The following is a 24,863-nucleotide window of genomic DNA, read 5'->3' as shown; positions in this document are numbered from 1 at the left end:
TCGGGGACGACCCATCAATCCCTATCTAATGATATTATCATATGAGAGGCTAGATGAAAAGTTCTCTTAATTGTTAAGTCATGTGGCTCGAGAAAGCTTGGAAGGCACCTCTTTTCTTGATCAACAAGTTGTTTGCAAACCACTTGATTGGACTTATGTGGTCGTTCGACAACAACGTTTATTTTCCATTTTATTATTACCATTGACCCCCCAAATATGTATAGTACAATCAAGTCAATTATTTCTTTTGTTTATTGGTAACTAATTGATGTCATAATTTTTGGGTTTGCAAAAATTATGAATAAAATAATATATTTATGTATAGCATAATTGTTACATAGCATAATACGTAGGGCGGAAATTATAGTTATTAATTTTTTGGTATTTTATAATCAAATAGATATAATTTGTTGTGTATACCAAATTGAAATTGAGTTCTCACTAAAACTATTTTCAGGTGGCTTTACTAGTATACATCCTAGTTTTGACTCTCAACTTGACAAAGGTTCAAAAAAATTTGTCAAACGTTATATTTTTGTTAAAAAAAATATGACATAGACTTGTTTAAATCTACTTATATGAAAGCGGGAACAAATTTTCCTTGGCCAGTTTTCGTACGGTTCCCGGTTAAAAGCAAAAACATGCGTCGTACGTTTCTTTCTCCAACAACCAAGAGTTTGTGCTGTCAATAGGAGGTTAATCGGTTCTGCCCACCTCTTCCCTCTTTTTCACCTGTATCTTTTTGCTTTTCTTTTTCTCCGGTTGTTGCATTTGTTGCTCGGACTTTTCCACTTCTCCATCTGCTTGTGCTCCTTCCTCCTTGAAAATTTGGTTTGCCGTTTGATCTTCTCGTCCGAGAGCCTGAAAACGTCAAAAGGTGATTGTTCCCCTTCATTCTCTTTGATTGTGCTGTTCTTCATGTGTTTTGCCCTCTCGTAGCTATATTAATCGTGTTGGGAAGTGTCGCTCGGTAACCCGGAATGACTTATTTTGACATCATTCCCACGGTTTCTTTGTAGAGATCCCTTTGTTTTTTTTCCGCTCGAGCAGGGAGCCCTTGCTTTTCCTTTGTTATAGATCAAATGCGTGTTCCCTCCATTCTGTTCGGCACTGTTGTTCCTTTTTTCCCCCTTCCTCCCAACTATAGTAATCGTTTTAGGAAGTTTTTCTCGTCTGCCTTATTTTGTGTCGTTTTCCCTGTGTCTTTGCAGAAGTCCTTCGTTTTTCCCTTGTTTGGGCGGAGAGCTATTGGTTTTTCCTTGTTGCAGCTTTTGTTATTTAATTGTACTAAAGGAAATAATTTGGTACATCTTTGCCTAGACAATTAAAGGTTTTTTTGAAATTTCTTTGCGCTGATTTGTTTCTCATTCTTTGTTAACAACGACCTACTTGATTTTAGTTCTTGTTTGTGTGGGGACCCGGACGCTAATCATCTTCTTAATCGTTATTGGGATAATTGGATCAATGTAAATAATCTGGTTCTAAATTTTAATTTTTTTTTTAACATGCGGAATGTAATGGGATTCAATCTAATATATGTAAAGTACAAATCTTGTACTATATATATATATATATACAATCATTTAACTAAGGTTTAACAACTAAATTTCAAGTGTCCAAACCCTATCTCTAATCCAAGTCCGTAGTCTCCACTCTAGTCACGATCTATCTTCATTTCCTCGACCATGATCATGTCCCACCTGTTGCCATGCACACATACAAACACGACAACAGCCGGATAACTCCGGTGAGATATATATATATCCCAGTATAAACAATGTAAACATGCAGTCATATAAAAGCATACATAAAAGCATGAAACACATATCAATAACAATTATCAAATCTGAACAATATGTATCAATACAAACTCTGAATCACACTCTGTGACTCCTAAAACTGACTCGACTCATCATAATTTAGGGATCCCGATCTGAATAAGAACGCAACGTTCTCCCATCTACTTTACCCCAGCTAGATGGTGGTACGTTCTTAGTCCCAAACTTTGGCTGTCTATATTAAAGATCTGCAATAGGAGTCGGTCTTCTCCTCAGTCTATCAATATATATCCAAAAGTCCAGTGACTTGGCGGTTCTGCCAAATACTAGGCGGATCTGCCCAATTTTAACTCATGCTTGCTACAATTCAATAGAGTAAGCATATCAATATCAAGCATAGCAAATATCAAATGCAATAATCATTCAGTATGTGATTTTGGGAAACTCAAGTTAAATCTACTCGAGTTGTGCAATCCCGAATCAACATTTATTTATACCTTTCTTTCTGTCAATCTGACTCTGTCGAAGTCCCGAACTCAAATCTGTCAATACTCAATCTGACAATGATAATAACGAGGAATATAATATCAATATCCCAATCAATCGATACTGGATATAATCAGAACTAAATCGAATTCTGTTTCAACGGCATAACTGCATAATCTCAGTATACCCAGCAATACAAATCAACAGATATCAATTCCCACAACTCATACTCAATAACGATACAAATCTGATATCACATCTCGGTCAAATCAACTCTGAAAATCATAACAATTCGATACGGTATATGTTTCTCAATCCGGTTTCGATTATACGATGTCTAACACATCAGAAACATCATATATGAATCATATCTGATTCCTTCAACATCATATTTTCAAATCATATCAGAACATAAGAAAACTTACGTCCAGTTGAAGTCTGCGTCGATAGGAACTCAGTACTGAAGTCGGATTCAAAATCAGACGGACGGATCGAAATCTAAAGGCGTAAGGATTTTTATCAATCTTTCTCGTTCTTCCCTTTCTGAATTCTGAAGAATGCTATCATATATATATCACAAGTTGCATGTTGAAGAAACGTGGCTTATTCTCCATGATTTTCAGTCGGCGCTCGGGCGATTAATCTTTACCGCTCGGGCGCGGCACATTCTGTCGAGATACTCAGCTGATCATCTCCTGGCACTCGGGCGGTAATATTCTACCGCTCGGGCGCCAAACATTCTGTCCAAGAAGTAAATTCATGGTGCATTGGCGCTCGGGCAGTTCTTTTCTACCGCTCGGGCGCCAGATGTTCGGTCCAACATCGTGGCGCCAGATGTTCGGTCCAACATCTTGGCTTATACTGTAACGATGCCCTGCTTCTTCATTTGAGTTCCTATAATCTCAATTCTGTCAATTAATCAACGTTTGATTACAGTAATTAAATCTCGGGCATTACATTTCTCCCCCCTTAGATATGATTTCGTCCCCGAAATCACAGGCAATCAATCATATCAATAAGAAGGTATATAACAGAAACTGAATAAAAAACTCACATCAGTTAAATAATGCTGGGAATTCCTGTCTCATATCTGATTCAGTCTCCCAAGTAGCTTCTTCAGTGCCATGACGAGTCCATTGAACTTTCACAAGAGGAATAATCTTCGTTCTAAGTTGCTTTTCCTTACGATCGATAATCTGGATCGGTTTTTCAACATAACTTAGACTTTCATCAAGTTCTGTCTCGTCCGGCTGAATAATATGAGAATCATCAGGGAGATATTTCCGCAGCATAGATACATGAAAGACGTCATGTATCCCTGACAATGAAGGCGGTAATGCGAGTCGATAGGCACGATCCCCTATCTTCTCGAGAATCTCATATGGCCCAATATATCGTGGAGACAGCTTCCCTTTCTTGCCAAATCTGACAACTCCTCTGAAAGGTGAAATCTTCAAGAATACTCGGTCTCCTGCCTCAAATACCAATGGTCTACGTCGAACATTGGCATATTTGGCATGTCTGTCCTGAGTTGCCTTCATTCTTTTCTGAATTACTTTTACTTTCTCTGTCATATCTCTGATCATATCAGGTCCAATCTAAGGAATCTCAGAAATATCATCCCAATACAAAGGGGATCTGCACTTCTTTCCGTACAGCGCCTCAAAAGGAGTCATCTCAATACTCGTCTGATAGCTGTTGTTGTATGAAAACTCACAAAGTGGCAATGCATCTTGCCAATTAGTGCTAAAATCAAGCACTACGGCTCTCAGCATATCCTCCAGTATCTGGATAGTCCGCTCTGACTGTCCATCGATCTGTGGATGATATGTGGTACTCAGATGCAACTTCGTACCTAGAGCCTGCTGCAAACTCTGCCAGAATTGCGAAGTAAATCGAGGATCACGGTCTGAAACAATCGACTTTGGCACTCCGTGCAATCTGACCACCTCTCTGACATAAATATCGGCCATCTGGTCATATATGTATGTCATTTTGTATGGAATAAAGCATGCAGATTTGGTCAATCGATCAATCACGACCCAAATCGCATCGCAACCTCTGGAGGAACGTGGTAAATGCGTCATAAAATCCATGGAAATGTGATCCCATTTCCATTCAGGAATGGACAAACTCTGTAACAATCCTCCTGGTTTCTTTCTTTTAGCTTTCACCTGTTGGCAATTCAGACACTTGGCTACAAAGTCAGTAACATCAGATTTCATCTTTTTCCACCAATATTGTGTCTTCAAATCATTATACATTTTCCTGCCACCAGGATGAATGCTAAAACGACTGTTGTGCACTTCTGCTAGTATTCGCTGTCTCAAATCTGAAACATTTGGCACAACAATACGGTTATTCACATACAAAACACCATCACAAACCTGATACTCCGATTGATGTCCAGTTCTGACCATAGCAATCGAATTCTGCACATTCTGATCAACTTTCTGTGCCTCTTTGATTCTCAATATTAATTCTGGTTCAGCTCGAATAGCACACAATCTCAGAGGCTGACGATCTGTTTCAAAATCTAATCCAGACAAGCAGCAATTTCTATCAAATTCGAAACACCAATCGTCGATAAGGATAAAGAACATACCTTTCGACTTAGTGCATCTGCTGCTGCATTGGATTTCCCTGGATAATACTTGATTTCACAATCAAAATCTTTCAGTAAATCGAGCCATCTTCGTTGTCTCATATTCAGCTTGGATTGTGAAAACAGATACTTCAGGCTTTTGTGATCAGAATAGATCTCAAATTTTTCACCGTACAGATAATGTCACCATATCTTCAACGCAAAGACGATGGCTGCCAATTCAAGATCATGAATTAGGTAGCGAGTCTCGTGTGGTTTCAGCTGTCTCGAGGCATACGCAATAACATGCCCTCGCTGCATCAGAATACAACCCAATCCTCGGTGAGATGCATCACAATAAACCACAAAGTCACCAGTACCTGATGGAATCGTCAAGATCGGAGCACTGGTCAATCTTTTCTTCAATTCAAGAAAACTGGTCTCACAGTCTTCTGACCAAACAAATGGTGCGTTCTTCTGAGTCAACTGCGTGATCGGTTTGGCAATACTCGAGAAATATTTAATAAATCGGCGATAATATCCTGCCAAACCCATAAAACTGCGAATCTCTGGCACTAATGTCAGTCTCGGCCAAGAAATCACTGCCTCAACTTTACTGGGATCAACTGATATACCATCTCTGGATATAATATGCCCCAGAAATACAACCTGTCTCAACCAGAACTCATATTTCGACAGTTTGGCATACAATTTCTCAGCCCTCAAAATTTTCAACACAGTTCTCAGATGATCAGCATGCTCAATCATATTCTTCGAATATATCAAAATGTTATCAATGAATATAATAACAAAATCGTCAAGATACCTTTGAAAAACACGGTTCATTAATCCCATACATACAGCCGGTGCATTCGTCAACCCAAACGGTATGACAATAAACTCATAATGTCCATACCTGGTTCTGAATGCAGTCTTCGAGATATCAGAATCCCTGACTCTCAGCTGATGGTATCCAGATCTCAGATCGATCTTAGAATATACAGATGAACCCTGCAACTGATCAAATAAATCATCAATACGAGGCAAAGGATATTTATTCTTTACCGTTGCTTTGTTCAGTTGCCGATAATCGATATAGAGTCTCATCGAACCGTCTTTCTTTCTCACAAATAGTACTGGAGCACCCCAAAGAGACACACTCGGTCTGATATATCCCTTGGCCAATAGATCCTCCAACTGCTCTTTCAACTATTTCAATTCAATCGGTGTCATTTTGTACGGAGCCCTCGAAATCGGAACTGTACCTGGCATCAACTCAATACTGAAATCTATTTCTCGAATCGGAGGCAATCCAGGAATCTCATCTGGAAAGACATCAGCAAACTCACATACCACTGGCAAATCCGCCAATGATAGACTCGATTTCAGTAAATCAACTGAATAGACAAGGAATCCTTCTGCTCCTTTCTGTAACAATCGAGTCATAGACTATACGGATATCAAAGGAATTCTAGATCGAGAACCCTTACCGTAGAATTTCCACTCGTCATTCATATCTGGTCTGAATCTCACAATCTTGTGGAAACAATCAACAGTAGCTCTGTACTTGGTCAGCATATCAATACCGATAATACAGTCAAAATCAGACAATCCAAGTACGATGCAATCTAACTCAATCTCATGTCCGTCATACTGTAGTATACAATGTTTCACAGAATTTACTGATATCAAACCTGTCCCCAACGGAGAAGAGACAGACACTACAGCAGATAAAGACTCTACAGGCAATGTATGACTCAATGCAAATTTCTCAGAAATAAATGTATGAGAAGCACCGGTATCAATCAATACATAAGCAGGGTAACCAAAAATAAAACAGTTACCTGCAACAACATCATCTGGTGCCTCCTGAGCCTGCTCCTCTGTCAAAGCGAATACTCTGGCTTGCTGTCTAGGAGGCTGGCTCACTGTCTGGCTACCTCCGGGCCTCTGCTGTGACTGAGCTGGGGCTGGCTGAAACGAATGAACAACAGTGGGTCGTCTATCAATCTGTGCCGCTGATCCAGATGATTCGGCTCCCTGAGATCTTTGGGAACCTCTCTGTGGACACGCCCTAGCAAAGTGTCCTTGTTGTTTGCAGATGTTGCAACTACCAGTCACTCCCTGGCATTGTTCGGTCGGATGTCTCCCTCCGCAAGTTCTGCAGTACACTCCAGTATAGCTCTGGCTCTGTCGAGAACCACCCGAGCTAGATGAACTGCTCCCTGATTTCTTGAACTGCTTTCCTCGGGCTTTCAAGAAATCCTTCTTTCCGCCACTACTGCTGCCACTCTCAAACCAGTGAGGTGGTTGTTGTGGCCTCGGTGCTGGAGGAACATAGGAAGCTCCTTTCTGTCTAATCAGACCAGCTTCGGTTCGTTTTGCTCTATTCAGGGAGTCAGTGAAATTATTCGGTCGCCCAGTGTTCACCAATGTAAACATCTCGGGGTTCAAACCATTGATGAACTGATCAGCAATAGCTTCTTCATTCTCGACCACATGTGGAGCAAATCTCAACAAGGTAGAGAACTTAGTAACATATTCCTCAATATTCAATTGACCTTGCCTCAAGTTTGCAAATTCCGCTCCCTTATCCTTCCTGTAAGACACTGGAAAGAATCTCTGATAAAACTCAGTTCTAAATACATTCCAGATAATAGTCGTACCTCGATGCTCCAAGGCCCGCTTTGTTGTAATCCACCAGTTCTTTGCAACATCATGCAACTGGTGCCCTATCAGTTTCACTCTCCGCTCATCTGTGTAATCCAACGAATCAAACAACATTTCTATGTCATCTAACCAACTCTCACAATCGACAGAAGTCTCTGTTCCTTTTAGGGTTGGCAGTTTAAATGACTGAAACCTCTTCAACAGTGTTTCCATCGGTGTTGCTGTAACATCCATTGGAGGATTCGAAGTACTACTCTGTTCTGGTATTCTTCGGGGAGGCATATCTGATTATCAAAAGGGTTAGCAACCAAATACAACAAATTTGTTTCAGTCCTCCGGATCATCTTACTGCTGATCAAGAATCGGTTCTGATTCATTCTCATTAATACACGTTACCAATCAATCAGATAGTCAAGTAAACATGTATCATATAAAGCAGTAAAGCATGCTAGCATTCAAAAGCAAGGAAAGAAAACTCAATCTACCCCGCTCACTAGCTCCTATCTCAATCTAAAAGATCTATCGCTCTGATACCACCTGTTGTGGGGACCCGGACGCTAATCATCTTCTTAATCGTTATTGGGATAATTGGATCAATGTAAATAATCTGGGTCTAAATTTTAAATTTTTTTTTTTAACATGCGAAATGTAATGGGATTCAATCTAATATATGTAAAGTACAAATCTTGTACTATATATATATATATACAATCATTTAACTAAGGTTTAACAACTAAATTTCAAGTGTCCAAACCCTATCTCTAATCCAAGTCCGTAGTCTCCACTCTAGTCATGATCTATCTTCATTTCCGCGACCCTGATCCTGTCCCACCTGTTGCCATGCACAAATACAAACACGACAACAGTCGGATAACTCCGGTGAGATATATATATCCCAGTATAAACAATGTAAACATGCAGTCATATAAAAGCATATATAAAAGCATGAAACACATATCAATAACAAGTATCAAATCTGAACAATATGTATCAATACAAACTCTGAATCACACTCTGTGACTCCTAAACTCTGACTCGACTCATCATAATCTAAGGATCTCGATCTAAATAAAAACGCAACGTTCTCTCATCTACTTTACCCCAGCTAGATGGTGGTACGTTCTTAGTACCAGACTTTGGCTGTCTATATTGAAGATCTGCAATAGGAGTCGGTCTTCTCCTCAGTCTATCAATATATATCCAAAAGTCCAGTGACTTGGCGGTTCTGCCAAAGACTAGGCGGATCTGCCCAATTTTAACTCATGCTTGCTACAATTCAATAGAGTAAGCATATCAATATCAAGCATAGCAAATATCAAATGCAATAATCATTCAGTATGTGATTTTGAGAAACTCAAGTCAAATCTACTCGAGTTGTGCAATCCCGAATCAACATTTATTTATACCTTTCTTTCTGTCAATCTGACTCTGTCGAAGTCCCGAACTCAAATCTGTCAATACTCAATCTGACAATGATAATAACGAGGAATATAATATCAATATCCCAATCAATCGATACTGGATATAATCAGAACTAAATCGAATTCTGTTTCAACGGCATAACTGCATAATCTCAGTATACCCAGCAATACAAATCAACATATATCAATTCCCACAACTCATACTCAATAACGATACAAATCTGATATCACATCTCGGTCAAATCAACTCTGAAAATCATAACAATTCGATACGGTATATGTTTCTCAATCCGATTTCGATTATACGATGTCTAACATATCAGAAACACCATATATGAATCATATCTTATTCCTTCAACATCATATTTTCAAATCATATCAGAACATAAGAAAACTTACGTCCAGTTGAAGCCTACGTCGATAGAAACTCAGTACTCAAGTCGGATTCAAAATCAGACGGGCGGATCGAAATCTAAAGGCGTAAGGATTTTTATCAATCTTTCTCGTTCTTCCCTTTCTGAATTCTGAAGAATGCTATCATATATATATCACAAGTTGCATGTTGAAGAAACGTGGCTTATTCTCCATGATTTTCAGTCGGCGCTCGGGCGGTTAATCTTTACCGCTCGGGCGCGGCACATTCTGTCGAGATACTCAGCTGATCATCTCCTGGCGCTCGGGCGGTAATATTCTACCACTCGGGCGCCAAACATTCTGTCCAAGAAGTAAACTCATGGTGCATTGGCGCTCGGGCGGTTCTTTTCTACCGCTCCGGCGCCAGATGTTCGGTCCAACATCGTGGCGCCAGATGTTCGGTCCAACATCTTGGCTTATACTGTAACGATGCCCTGCTTCTTCATTTGAGTTCCTATAACCTCAATTCTGTCAATTAATCAACGTTTGATTACAGTAATTAAATCTCGGGCATTACAGTTTGCCTTTGTTTTGGGGATGTGGCTGCCCATACTGGTCGCTAAAGTAGGCTGTTGTTCTGTTCTTGTATAGATTTATTTTGATTTTGCTATATAGAAACAATTTGCGATCAATAAGAAGCTTCAACAGCTTAAAACTATGGCGAGCTCGTCCTCTCATACAACATACATGTTCGATCTTTATTTACAATTTTATTAGTTTATCCTTTAGTATTCTTGGTTTTTTACTATATACATGGTTTTTTTTAATTCTTCATTAGCGTCGACATATTTTAGCTATTAGCTTTTGTGGTGTCAAACTATATGATATAGCTCATTCTTGTGTGGTTGATTTTTTTTAAAAAAAGTGTCATATCTAGCATTAGTTAAAAATTACATATACCAGTAAACCAAGTAATATTAAAATTAGATATTTTGAACTACTTGCTATTATAAAATAACAATGATGCCGCGACAAATAAAATATAACACAATAGAAATCAACAAGACTAAAAACTCTCGTAAACGAAAATATTCTTGCTTAGAAGATCGTAGGCTGCAAAAAAATATGCGTCGAAACCAAAAAATAAAACATGCGCTTCACAGAGACTTGATGTAAAAAAAACTAAGGCTGATCCATTGATGTGTATAGCGAGTACTCCAGATGTACTACCTAATTTGGTGGATTGTAAATTTTTTGGTGCAACGCGCATATATGCTGAACCACCAACATTTTGTTGTTCGTTAGAAGAAATAAATCTTTTACCTTCAGAAATGTCTTCTGACTTCTTACAACCGAATGTTGGTAATGTTGATGATGCAAAAAAGTTCAACACGTGTATTCGTAGCTATAATAACATGTTTGCCTTCACATCAATGGGAGTACATTGTGATACATCTTTTGCTAAAAGAAATGCTGGTATTTATATATTCCGTGTACAAGGTCAACTTTATCATTTTATTAGCCAATTGATACCGTCAGGCAATGAAACCCCCAAAAATCTACAACTATATTTCTTTGATACTGAACATGAACTATCTAACCGTCTGTGCATTAACTCAAAATTTAAGGAAACTCTTATACAGAAATTAATTTATATCTTATTGAAAAACCCATATGGAAATTTTTTCCGTGGTCTGAATAGTGTTGACAACTTAAACGAATATAAAATTGCTTTGCAAGCTGACCCTGTTACTGACCAATGAGTTTTTATTAGACCTACTGTGTCTCAGGTTGCTGGAATATGGTTAGAATCTAGCTATGACAATCAAAAAACAAGCCAACATATACAAGTATATCCAAAAAACAGTTGTCCCAGATAATTAAACACTACTTCGGTTGTTACGATCCTTTGTAATACCCTCTTATATTCCCAAATGGAGAATCTGGTTGGCATCGAAACATTAAAAGATTATATCAAAAACAAAAAAATTTGCATCCTAGACCAACTTGTGATGGTGAAAACATCAATTGCATAGAAAACTCTGCAAGTGCAGAATTTTTTATAAGCATTGAAACTCAAGGTAATTTTGATTTAAAAGGAAAATTCTATTATACCACAATTATGATGTTTTACACTTAGAAATCAATTTTTTTTTGTAGCTTCGGAAAAAAGCAGAAAACAAAGGTCTATGGTCTCATGTCGTGAATACTACTATTACAAATTGCAAATAAGAAAAAATGATAAGTCTTTCTTACTACATATTGGTAGGCTTTTGCAACAATATATAGTAGACATGTATATTAAAATTGAAACATCAATATTAGAATTTTTTATGACTCCAAGCATGAAAAACCGTTTGCGAAATGAGGCCTATAATGGGTTATTAGATAGCATTATACAAGGGTGTGAGATAGGCTATGATGTTGGAAAACGCGTAATATTACCTACATCATTCATTGGAGGTCCTAGAGATATGCATAAAAGATACATGGATGCTATTGCGTTAGTTCAACGTTATGGGAAGCCTGACATCTTTCTGACAATAACCTCGAATCCGAATTGGGCTGAAATAAAGTCCCTTTGCCTTCCATATGATGAAATCCAGAATAGACCTGATTTGGTCTCTAGGATTTTCCATGCGAAGCTTCAAGTTTTAAGAGATGAACTATTCAAGAAAGATATCTTTGGACACATTATTGTCTATACTAGCGTGATAGAATTCCAAAAAAGAGGCTTATCACATGCCCATTTTCTGCTTATTTTAAATCAAGCTTCAAAAATGTTTCATCCTGAGGCATTCGACAGAATTGTTTGTGCAGAATTGCCTGATGCACATACTGAATAATATTTGTTTTCACTCGTGGTAAAACATATAATGCATGGTCCATGTAGTTTACTTAATCCAACATGCCCTTGCATGAAAAAGAACTCTTATAAATATAATTATCCTAAAGAATACTCAGAAACCACTAAATATCTTCGTCGAGATGACAAGCATGTTATTACTATAAGGGGTTCACAACTTGATAATCGTTGGGTTGTTCCTTACAATCCATATTTGCTTGTTAAATTTAATTACCACATTAACGTCGAAATATGTTCAACAATTCAAGCTGTAAAATATATCTACAAATATATATACAAGGGCCATGACAAGATTTTGTATACATTACTTGGAGCTGAACAAGATCACATCATTGACGAAGCGAAAAATTTCCAAGCTGCAAGATGGATTTCACCTCCTGAATCCATCTGGCGCATTTTCGGATTTGATCTTAACCATGTATATCCAGCTGTTTTATGCTTACCAGTTCATTTAGAAAATGAACAAGTTGTGACATTTGCAGCCAATCAGGCGTTGTACAGCATTGTTAACAATCCAACATTTAAGAAAACTATGTTAACACAATTTTTCCATATGAACAAATACAATAGCTATGGTGAAAGCCTAAATTTTTTGTATGTTGAATTTCCTGAATATTTTACTTGGCACAACGATTCTAAGGAATTGAAACCACATAGGAAAAAAGAGGTCATAGGCCGAATTTTAGTTGTTGGCCTTCAGATTGTGAAATGTTTTATTTAAAATTGTTGCTGATACATGTCAGAAAACCAGCTTCTTTTAAGGGCTTGAGAACGATCAATGAGGTGACTTTTACAACATTTAGAGAAGCAGCACTAACATCAGGCTTAATAGAAAATGATAACACTGCTGAAATGTGTATCGAAGAAGTTGCTTGTTATTTAATGCCTCATGCTTTGCGACTATTATTTGCTACTGTTCTCGTTTTCTGTTGCCCAAAAAATCTCATTCAGCTATGGTTAAAATTCCAAGAGTTCCTCTCAGAAGATTTTGCTCGGAATAAAGCTCTTACTCCAAAAATGATTAGTCACATGATTTTAGACATAGTTGACAAATACCTTCATTCCATGGGAAAAATATAGAGCCCAAAATCAGTACACGTAAAATCCATGCATTTATTTAAATTGTTTATTTAAGTTTAAATTGATTTTTTAGCGATGCATGGTTTATTAAAATGCATTATTTTAAATTAATTATGCTTATGTGATGCACGTTAAAATATTTTCTTGAGTTCCATGTTTCAGGCGATTATTCGATGCGGGATCGAGAAAAAGAGACCGACGACGATTTTTGGCAATTTTAAAATGTGGTATTTTATTTTAAGTTAGGATTGGGACATTTTAATTGATTTCTTAAGTTTTAGCATTTTTAAAAGCCTAAATTATTTATTTAGTGATTTTATAATTTTAAAACTTTTAAAATTAGCATTTGTGTGGTTTATGTTGTTAATTAGGGGATTTTGTAAAAGTAGGGATTATTAAAATTTTAATTTACACTTTTATTTTTAATTAAGTATTTTATTACCCCTAATTAAATCTAAACACACACACACGTTAGACACACACACTTACACGGTCTACACCCACACACAATTTCATTGCACTTTCATTTCATTATTTTAAAAGAAAAGTTAGTTCTTGGAGTTCTAGAAGCCGCCCTATCCGCTGCATTTTCCAGTATATTTTCGTCCACTTTTCTTCAAGGAATCGTGTCACGTTCGTCCCGAATCAACCCTCGCATCCTTCCCTCTTCGGTATCGTCGGTTCGATAATTTTAAATATCAAAGGCATGTATAATCTATTGTTTCTGCATCGATCTCGTTATATTATGTGTTGTGATGTTTATTATGCGTAAAAATCCATGTATGTTGTGAATTGTTTGAGCAAAAATTTGTTGGATCGGTTTTGAAACGATTTTAGATCTGGAAACTCGAAATTTGCTGTCATTTTAAATACTGCAACTTTTAGGTCGATTTTCTGTAAAAACTTTCCACATAAAAAATGTAGAAATTTTCGATACTTTCGATTTGATAGTAAATTCGAAATTTTTAAATAAGAAATGAGTGAGTTATGATCGTTTTCGTGGGACTGCTGAAACTGTAATTTTCTGAAAAGGTGTTCTTGACATGTTCTTGAAGTTTTATTGTTGCAGGCTTCACTGAGGATCGACGGGTGATCGCTGCTGCGTTTAAGTATGTTGAGTATGATGTTGGGATGGTTTTGGTGTGTCGGTTCGCGTCGATAGACACTTGATTGTGTTAGAAGTCGTTGGATGCGTTTTTGTGTCAAAATGACGTGTTACGGGTTGTGTTGCATTGTTTGGAGTGGGTCGTCGTTCGGGGCGTTTGTATGGGTTTGAGTTAATGTCGTAGCATCCTAGGATGGGTCTCGAGACGTTGGTTCATGGTCCATAGATCGAGTTAGGAGGAATAAGACATAAGTGTAGTGTTTCTCCGTTGGTTTACAATTCCAGCTTGTACACGGACCCTTAGCAGGACCCTGACACGGGGTCCGTGCCCTTGTTTCCTTCGAAATGAGAAATTCCAGCATCTACCCGGACCGGTACCCAGACCCTTACACGGGGTCCGTGTACTCCTAAAAAAAATTAATTTAAATTAAATTTTAAGGATTGTTTTGGGGTTTGATGTCATGATTTATTATGATGATTAAACGAGGTCGAGTCCCGAGAGATTAAGAATGTCATAAGGAAATTTGTCATTTTTGAGTGTGGACATGACTATACGTCTATGTTATGCAAGATAGGCATTCGAACTCATTCTAGTATGTGCAGAAGTGGCTCCAAGCGAGATCCAACGAATCCACCAACACCAAGTAAGTATGTTCGACGTGCAAAAGAAAATATTTTTATGTTTTTGAGGTATGCTAAATGTCTTGTGACCAAATTATGAATGGGTTTGGAAGTCGGTGAACGTGGCCGATGACCTCTCCACCCCGGTAAAGCATGACCGGGTTCAGATCAGGATTGGAAAGCGGTAAAGCATCACCACGGACCAATCCACCCGGTAAAGCATGACCGGGGATCTCATGTATGTGGTAGTGGAATTTCTCTGCCAGCCCAGTACTGTGGTTTAGTCTGATCAGGCACATTTATGTATGTGTCACTTGCTTTGAAATATATCTCTACGCAAAATGATAAAGTTTATGTATGTTCAAGTATGTATGGTGCAAGCATGTTTAAGAAAAGTTTTACGTTGATGGCACATCTATGTTTTGTACGTATGTTCAAGCTTATATATGCATGTTCAAGTTTCAAGTATGTACGCTCTATTTTTCATCTATTCCATTTAAAAGAAAGCAATTTCCAATTCGTTTATGTTATGAAATGACAATTAACGAAGCACAAGGGCAAACTTTAGTTTATGTTAGTATCTATTTAAAAGAACCACATGGTCAGCTTTATGTCGCATTATCAAGAGCTAAGAATATAGATCAAATAAAAGTATTTATTAGACCATCAACACCATTAGTTCAAAGTACTAACTACACAAAAATGTAGTATACCGTGAGGTTTTGGATGCTGCACATCCTTATTGACAGGTAAATTATTATTTTGTTTATCTTATTAATATGAAAATCATTACGCATAAAGGTATATTAGATATTTATATATACACATTTTAAGGTTTGTTAAGATAAAATTATTAGTTTTATTAAAACAAATTGTATGATCCCAGCTACACAATTTAATTCTTGAATTATATCTTTACGCAATTATATAGTTTCAATTTCACTTGAAGGGATTTAAAAAACTTTGATTCAAACTTCTGTACGATTTTAACAAGTAAACAACTTGTAATAGTTTTTATTATTTGTCCATACGTAATCTTAAATTTCATATATTAATGTGTAAATGACTTGTCTCATTACTTCTCTTTTTTCCTTATGTTCAGGTCATTAGAAAACAAATGTACAACCCTTGTAAATCTAAAACTAGATTTCCGCAACTGGTTTGTCAAAGTGTTAGTTTCTGAAAAAACTCCGATTCGTTTTTTGAAATAGGGAAGACAACAAAAACTTGTTTTTGTTGACAAAGAGGTAAAATACATTGTCTTTTTTCAATAGCATTTCTGTCTGGAATTGCTTTTTACTTTATCTATTTATTTCCATAGAATGGAAGCATGCATGGCATAATTTATGACCAAGATGTTGAGCAATTAGACAGATTACTTCAGTTATACAAGACATACTACATTGAGAATGCCAAAATTAAAGAAATAACTAGCAACGCGCCAATTTTTGCATCTGCAAAATACCAAATGTTGCTTAGTAGAAGTACTTATATTAAGCTTGCAAATGAGGAAGAGCAACTACCTATCAACCATGCTTACCAACTGACACCTTTCGCACAATGCCCTGAATTAGCAGATGTGTCCACTAAACAAATCAGCTAAACTCTTGCTCCAACTCTCTTTCTGTAACGCCCCGAAAATTTAAAAGTCCACGCGAATCACATGCACGCAAGTTATTAAATTCTCTTGTATTTTAATTAAATGTTTTATTACATTAATTAATTATGTTGTGCATACATGTTTAAAATATATTGTTGTACATAGTTGCATTAAAATATATTTTTAAAGGTTATTCGAGTTGCGATCGAGGAACGGAGACCGATGGCTGAAAATAGAAAAATGCTTTTATTAAATAATTGTTCTTAATTATTTAAATTGAGGGGATGCTTTTTCTTATTTTTAAAAATATGGGGTTTGAGGTGATTTTATACGCCGGGACGTAATTTTTATCGGTGTTGGATTTTCAACAAAAATACGAATTTATGGGCAACCCGGCTAATAAACTCACAAAATTATTTAAACAAAACTATTTTTAAAATTCTAATTAACCACTAGTGGGCCTAAATTGCCTACTTAATGGGCCTAAGCCTAATTAGTGATTAATTAACTATAAAATATGTTAAACCCTGCCCATTATCACCATAATCCCCACGCCTACAATCTGAATTCTCACAAAAAATCTCTCATACTCTACACGACACACACCTCAAGGTTGATAGAAAAATTCAAAAGCTTTAAGAGAGTTCAAGCCAAGGTCGTTCGTCGCTGTTCTTCGCAATCGTCAACGGATAATCGTGCGTTTAAAACGCAAAGACACGCCATATTCTCCTTTTACTCATTTTTCACACCATATTATGTGTTTGATACATGATTGCATGAAAAACATGATACAACTTTTATATTTTCGTTTTTATGGTTATACATGCACAAAACAAGAGTTTTTCTTTTTTAAAACTCTTCATAATGATGCACAAAGGGGCTGCCATGGTAGGGGTACTTGAAGGGATGTTTTTTCACATGTTTAAGGGTCTCTAGGTGTATGTTTAAAGGCTGAAAAAAATAGGGAAAGAATAAAAACGAAAATAGACTCCTTAAGGGAAAGGACTCTTCGACTAGGAGTCTTTGAGGGTCACGGCTGCTAGATGCGGTTAGGGAGGGTCCACTAGACTTAATTGGGCTGCATAGGAGGGATGGGTAGAGGCTGGACATGGTGGTTAAGGGCTAGAGGCGAAGCTAGCCTAGGTTCGAATCATATTAGGACTAGGACTCTTGTGCCGAAAAATTCAGTAGCTTCCTAGGCATATTCAAGGGACTTAATGGGCCGGAATTTGGTTGTATATGGGTTAGTTAGGTGTTATTAAGCTTTGGTTCAAGTTTGGTAAAGTTTGGTTAAGTTTCGAGTCCATACGAGTCAAAACTAGGAAGTACGTCTAAGTTTAAAAACGAATGGGGAACGCCTAGTTTTATGCTTTATAAAATTATGAAAAATTAGGTTTAAGCTTAAATAATTATTATAAGTCTAAGTTTTTAATTTGGGAATTTTATATTAAGGTTTGGTTTAATTCGGGATTAAAACGCATTAATACGTCACATTTAAAGATTAATTTAAAAGTTCTCGCTTTAAGCTAAATAAAAATATGAGAAAATTTATTTAAGCTTAAATAATTATTTGAGACATGTTAGAGTCAATGGATTTAAGAAAAATTCAAAGTCGAGAAATTATACGTTCAGGGGTAAAACGGTCTTTTTACACCTAGAAATTAGTAAACGTCATGGCAGTCTCCTGAATGCTGTTTTATGTGATAATATGATTATTTTCAATGGTTATGGATATTTATGGAATTTTTATATGTTAATATGTCAATTTTAAAAGTTTATGGATTTTTAAGATGTTAATATGTTTAAATGTTTTATGATATAATATGTTAAAACGTTTATTTTAAATGTTTATGATTTAAATATTTATTTTAAATGTTTATGATGTTAAAATGTTTATTTTAAAGCGTTTATGTTTTTTTATGATTTTAATATGTTAAATTATGATTTTTAAATGTTTATGAAATTTATGATTTAAATATGGGCATTTAAAAGACATGTTGAATTCTTGGTTTCAAAATAAAAATGATATTATATGCATGTTTTTATTAAGTGATGATAACATGTTGAAGGACGTGAAGGGATTGTGACTACTACATGTTGGAAATATCGTGAGGGTTATGGTCCCAATGGGAGCCCGACGATCGTGTTTCCGTTGATACGAATACGATGATATGATTGGAGATGTCGTGAGGGAAGAAGGCCCCAGAGGGAGCCCATTTATGGGAAAAGGCCCCAGAGGGAGCCCCGACGATCGTATTTCTAATGACATGATATGTTAATACGTAGGCCAAGGCCCAGTTGACCGGTGAGAGTGTTGCTGGTGTCCCCGCCGCCCAGTACTGTGGTTTCTTTAGATGGATCCATCGCCCAATACGATCAAGAATACGAGTCACAATCACGATCTGAATTCAACAAACACGAACATGAACATGAATACGAATATGAATATGAATACGAATATGGATATGCATATGAATATGAATACGAATATGAATATGAATATGAATATGTTTATATTTTTATGAAAATGTTTTTATGCAACATGAAAATGTTTACGGAAATGCTTCTTCATGAAAACGATATTTTAAGTACAAATATTTTTCACCGTTATATGTTGACTGTATTACGTATTACTCGTTATAAAGATTATGGTGTGTTGAGTCTTTAGACTCACTAGGTGTGATGGATGCAGGTGGTATTGAGGGAGGACTTGATGAGTGATTTGACTGGACTGAAGGCGCACACAACCCGAGGACCAACGCTTCTACTTTTTCCGCATTATGACTTTTGACTCATGCTTTACGATTAAAGATTTTTAAGTTTATTTATTTATGCATTTGAGAGATTTTTGAGATGTTTAGTATGAGCTATTCTTTTCAAATTATTGCTTTTTAGGTTTGGTAAAATGTTTGACGATTTTATGCTTTAAAATATTTTCTTTGGATTTTTAAATGGCAGTTGGATGTTTATTTTTAAAATGATGTTAAAAATATTTTATGGTTCGGCCGAATACTACGTGAGGTTTAAAAAAAAAATTCTAGTACATTTTAAGAAAACGAATAAACAGACGTTTCACTTTCATAGCATGCAATTACATTATATCCAGATTTATTGAAGCGCTTGATTTTTCAGATTTATTATGCAGTGTGGTACATGTTTTTCCACCACTGTTTGTTGAAAAACAAAAAGGAATTTACATGAATTTGTTATCGTCAACGAAGAGTAAATTTCTTCCAAAAAATTTCTACAATATTAATTGCTTTTCTTCATTTTTCAAGTAATTATGTGGACCAGAAAATAACAGGTTTCTTATCTTGGTAGATGCAGACCATTAATTCTTACCTTATGGGAAGAATTTCTCCAAACCGAAGCACCTTTTTTGACTCAAAATATTCATACTCTTCCTGTGATCTTAGGGATGCGGCTTTCTGTCAACACATTTTACGGTACATTCATCTCTATTTAATGTTATCTCATAATTAGAAAAAGTAATTTCTTCAAGGTTATACATATTATTTGATATATTTTGGTGTGTTTCACTTAACAAAGCTTGGTTAAGCTGATAAAAATATATTATTGATGTAGGATTATCAATTGGTACAGTACCAAATAGCACCATTTTGTTTGACCCTCCAATACAACGGGCTGAACTCTTAAAACGATGGTAATTCATATTCTTTCTATTGGTTATTGTGTCACATAGTTTTAGAATGGTCTTTACTGAATCAAAATAAATCTGCTATATCAAATGCCTCTGCTCCAACTTTTAAATCACACTAAATAATGTTTTTTTTGTTCCTAATTTGTGTATACATTCAACAATCACCTTTACAGACCATACATTCCAAAAAAAAAAATTTCCCCTTACGAATTATGAATATGTAGTTCTAAGCCTACCTGCTCAAATCTTAAAAATAATATTTCTAATCAGTTGTTAGGCTTTGATAGGCACATATTACATTTCTTGAATACAACCAACGTAATAACAAAGTTCTTGATTGAAGTTTTTTTAGTTTGTTTGATTTACTTTTGTTTTGAAAAAAATAGTTGAGACATTTCTTCCTTAGTAAAATACAAATATAAAGACATAAAAAGATGTTATTTTAGTGTTCTTGATCTTTTGTTTGATTATTGTATGTCACATATAAAATCAGGATAATAATAATAAAAAAATTTAAAAACTTAGAAACTGTAAGAAATAAGAAAATATAGTATTGTCTCTCTTCAAAACTTAGATTGTTTTAACAATTGGCTCTTCATAATTACTCAGATGCTTGTTAACAGTTTAAAAAAACTGCTGATGTTTACATGATATCCCATACCTTAACATTATTATCATATCTTATATCTTATATTAATAAAAGAACCATGGTAGACTATATCTCAAAACAAGACAACAAATATCTTCTACATCTCAAATATATTTTCTAGCTATATTGTATGCTGCTAACCTATAAACTTCTTAATGAAATTTATTATTTTGTATTATAAAGGAGCTCCATATTAAATCAGAACATCGGCGTGTCATTGCATTGTTTTAAATGAACTTATAGGTAATAACTAACAAACGGAGAATTCTGCTAAAGAACCATCTATCTTGCTGTCCTCACTTGTTTTTCCCATGTGTTCACATTTTTGTTCGTATTTCTTTCTTATGATTGTCCTATTTCCCATATTTCTAGAAATAAATAGCTAATATACACTTTTTTTTAGGATGCAAACCAATAAAGAATATATAGAAACTGTTGTCTCCCAAAAATTGTATGACAAAAAAAACTAGGAAATAGACCATCCGCTTAACTCCCAAATTTGAAAAATCAGCCAGATTCTGAGCCTGAACGAAGTAGTAAGTTCAAATTTATTCACCCATTGACTTACCTAGATTTAGAGTCAACAAAAATTTTAAAATGCCAACAAATTTTGATTTGCAGGTGAAATCATTTTGGATAAAGGCTAAGATAAGAATAAAAAATTCGGAGGACTCTGTATATTTTCTAGCCGGCCCAAGTTGCTCTAAGTCTTGCGGAGCTGCATACAAATATGAGTTCACATGTTTTTATTGCAACCATGATTTTCCAAGCCCAAAACCACTGTAAGTGATAAATATGCTTCGAAAATCTACGCTCATTAGAAACATGCCATCTTAACTATGATATACGTATAGGTTACGGTTCCAAGCAGAACTATTTAATGGTACTGGGAATTTTTCTGCTTATGTTGAGCACAAAGAAGCAAGCATGTTATGTATGTCAGGAGAAGACACAATTGAGGCAGAAGAACAAGTATATTTATTAACCAATTATTTTTTGTTAATAAAAAACTTCATATAGTTTCTGAATATTACTGATCTTATCAATCGCAGGAAACACCTTTTAATCATGAGATATTCAAACAGAAATCGAGAGATTTACAGTTCCTTTTCCAACTAAGAACATCTTGAAGCAAGGCAAGAGGCAAAACTTTTGTTCGAAACACAGTCATAGCATGTCTACCGGCAGCTGATTCTTCATCAGCATCGCACAGTTATGAAGACTAATGATCTTCTTTAAAAGTTCAAGGATTGATACAAGTTGATGTGGCTGCAGCTGAATCCCAAGAAAGTAGCTCTGCAATGCAGGAAAAACACTTTGAAACAGATCTTAAAGCGCAACAACCTAGTGCACCAGGTAAAAGAAGATTGGAACGTGAAGAGGTATTACATGAAAGTAAAAAACATGTAAAACAAGACTGAAGGACATATTTAGATACAAAAGCCCAGTATGTGTTTTAGTCCTTATGCTTTTTGTAAATATAGTTGCTATATTCTACTTGTTACCCATACATTAACATTTTGTCTCAAGACTAACATATTTACTGTCATTTGGAATTCCATCTACGTTTTAAAATATACATGTACACATCTCCTCTTACATCTTAGTTTTTTACAACCATGCTTTAATTGCTAAAATAACCTGTCTATTTTCAGTTATTTCAAAGATTTTCCTTCACTCTAATATATAGGTTTCTGTGTGGCATCTATACATAGCATTATTAGTCTAAAAACAAGGATAATATAAACTAATAAAAAAAAGATGTCTTTTTTGTATCTTATGTGTTCAATTTAGTATACTTACTATATATTGAATTGCAAGGAAAAACTTTTTTCCCTAAGTAATAAAAAATCTATATAGAAATACATTCTTAACGCTATAAAACTAAATATAATGTATAATAAAAAAAGACAGATATAAAATGCCTGTTAAATAATTTCATTTTATGATACATTATATTTAAGGCCTTCCTAATAATTTATACGATATCAATATTTTATTATCAATTTACAACTAACTACTGTTATATTATTTATCTAAACTAAGCAAAATAAAAAAACTTAGTAATATCCATTCTACTAAAACAATTTCACCAGGGAAAAATGCATACTTATAACTACAAATTATGGACTGAATATTGGGCAATGGGATATATGTTTCAATAATATAAAAAAACGAGGGGAAACAACCCAAATCAAACCTTTTATAGTAACCATCGTGCAATTAAACGCTTTAAATCCATTGGTACATGCAACTTAGGTATACAAACCTATATACATACATGAACTAACTTGCAAAATGTTACATTTGTTAACATTATATGGAAAAAAATTCTGGCAATTTCATTTCCCAGTACCCACTGCGCCATTACGCAAAACAAGAGTGCACCTATGCACACGGTTGAAAAAAAAAAGGCAGAGGGTTGTGGCGCAACTGCAGGATAAACGCTCGCAAGCGCGCGCATCTTCTCCAAAAAACCAGAAGCATGCGCACTGTTACGCGTTATATTCGTGCAACAGCACTTCACGAAATGCCACAAAATACAGAGATAGGCACGCCACTGCGCATTATATCCACGAACCAGCGCCTCTCTTTTCCAAATGTCACGCACAGAAACATGCGCTCATCAACACAATCAAGGTGCGCATATGCACGCTCCCTATTCCCATACTTTTACATAGTCAGCCCCGCATTAACGCGTTAAGAATGCGCAATAGCGCAGACCCTTTTCCGGGAAAAAAACACACAAAAAAACTTTTTCCCCCTCATTCTCACAATAATTTTCCAATTTCCATATGTTCTTCTCTTCTCCCCTTTAGCAGCCGCCGTTAAAGCACCATCTTTTCGCTAACCCTACAGCTGAGCAAGATCCCTCCAAGGAGCCCAACCGTCTCCCGCTCAACACTTCCTTCAAAATTCCCGTACGCAACAACACCTACCAAAACTTCATATTTGTTAGGAGCCTCCTTCCAGTAACATTTTCTAAGGTAAGCCCATTTTCTTTAAATTTTATATACAAGATTTACAAGTTTATGCGATATAATGTCTTATAAATTTTTGGATCTGAGTGTGTTGTTCCTTGAAATTGTTTACTAAGAATTATGCCTCCAAAAAAAAAATCCAAGGGGAATGCTTTTGGTATGATAAACACAAATTTTGGAATACGGAAGCTCAAAAAATTTATGAAAGCATGTTAACACGACCAATTATTAAAGAAAGAGGAATAGACATGTCCACCCCTGACTATTGTTTAGCGGAAGAGATTGTAAAACGAGGATAGGTAGAATTGGCCAAATCACCAGCAGACGCTGTAATTTCAATCGTTCGTGAGTTTTACGCAAATTTACGTGTGAAGCACGAAGATCATCAAGTTTTGGTCTGAGGCAAGATGGTAGCGTTTGACTCAACTACCATAAACATGGTTTAAGATCTACCAATCCTCGAAACTGATGAATATACTGAATATATAGCTGGAAATATAGATTATACTATGATGCTCAAGGACTTATGTGTAGATGGAGCAGAATGACGAACAAATCAAGGAATCCCAGTCACATTAAAAAAATCTGAAATGCTTTGTGACCCAATTAGTTGGGCTTCGTTCTTTCTTGCGAAAGTACTTCCTTCAACGCACCAAACAGAAACTACAAAAGACAAAGTTGCTTTGGTACATGCTATCACAACAGGGAAATCAGTGGACTTAGGCAAAATCATCCATGGTTCAATAATGCGTACGAGTACAAGTCTCATCACTACTGGTCTCTCTTGCCCGCATATTATCACTGAAATATGCCATCATGCCGGTGTAACGTGGGGTCCAGATGAACAAGTTTTAAAAGCTAAAACACCCATCATTGTGTATCGTGTTAGACGATTGTATGGGCTAGCAGAAAACATAAGGCGCCAAGAAAAAGCAGAATACAATCAGCGTGCTAAAGACCGTCGAGAACCACGACTACCGGCATTGAGCAGAGTAACTCTAGGAGAT

At 35.9% G+C, this 24,863-nt stretch overlaps 2 long non-coding RNA genes across 4 annotated transcripts; one reads left to right on the top strand and one right to left on the bottom strand.

Annotated features, from left to right (window-relative positions):
• The first annotated feature begins 646 nt into the window (after nucleotides 1-646).
• On the top strand, nucleotides 647-22,390 carry LOC142521513 (uncharacterized). Of its 3 annotated transcripts, XR_012814223.1 has the most exons (6): nucleotides 19,791-20,011; nucleotides 20,151-20,229; nucleotides 21,279-21,411; nucleotides 21,497-21,657; nucleotides 21,730-21,847; nucleotides 21,928-22,389. It is a non-coding gene; the product is annotated as an uncharacterized LOC142521513 (long non-coding RNA). The 3 variants fall into 3 exon arrangements; XR_012814224.1 differs by lacking the exons at nucleotides 19,791-20,011; nucleotides 20,151-20,229 and adding exons at nucleotides 647-877; nucleotides 9,969-10,042 and having other exon boundaries at nucleotides 21,730-22,390; XR_012814222.1 differs by having other exon boundaries at nucleotides 19,798-20,011; nucleotides 21,730-22,390.
• LOC142521515 (uncharacterized) lies at nucleotides 16,304-19,758 on the bottom strand. The gene is made up of 2 exons (XR_012814225.1): nucleotides 19,631-19,758; nucleotides 16,304-16,575 (listed from the first exon to the last, which is right to left on the bottom strand). It is a non-coding gene; the product is annotated as an uncharacterized LOC142521515 (long non-coding RNA).
• Nucleotides 22,391-24,863: the final 2,473 nt, after the last annotated feature.

Source organism: Primulina tabacum, chromosome 12 (assembly GCF_025594145.1).
Source record: "Primulina tabacum isolate GXHZ01 chromosome 12, ASM2559414v2, whole genome shotgun sequence".
Lineage (NCBI taxonomy): Eukaryota > Viridiplantae > Streptophyta > Magnoliopsida > Lamiales > Gesneriaceae > Primulina > Primulina tabacum.
Note: the sequence above shows the minus strand (reverse complement) of the source record. Positions and strands in the feature narration are given on the sequence as shown.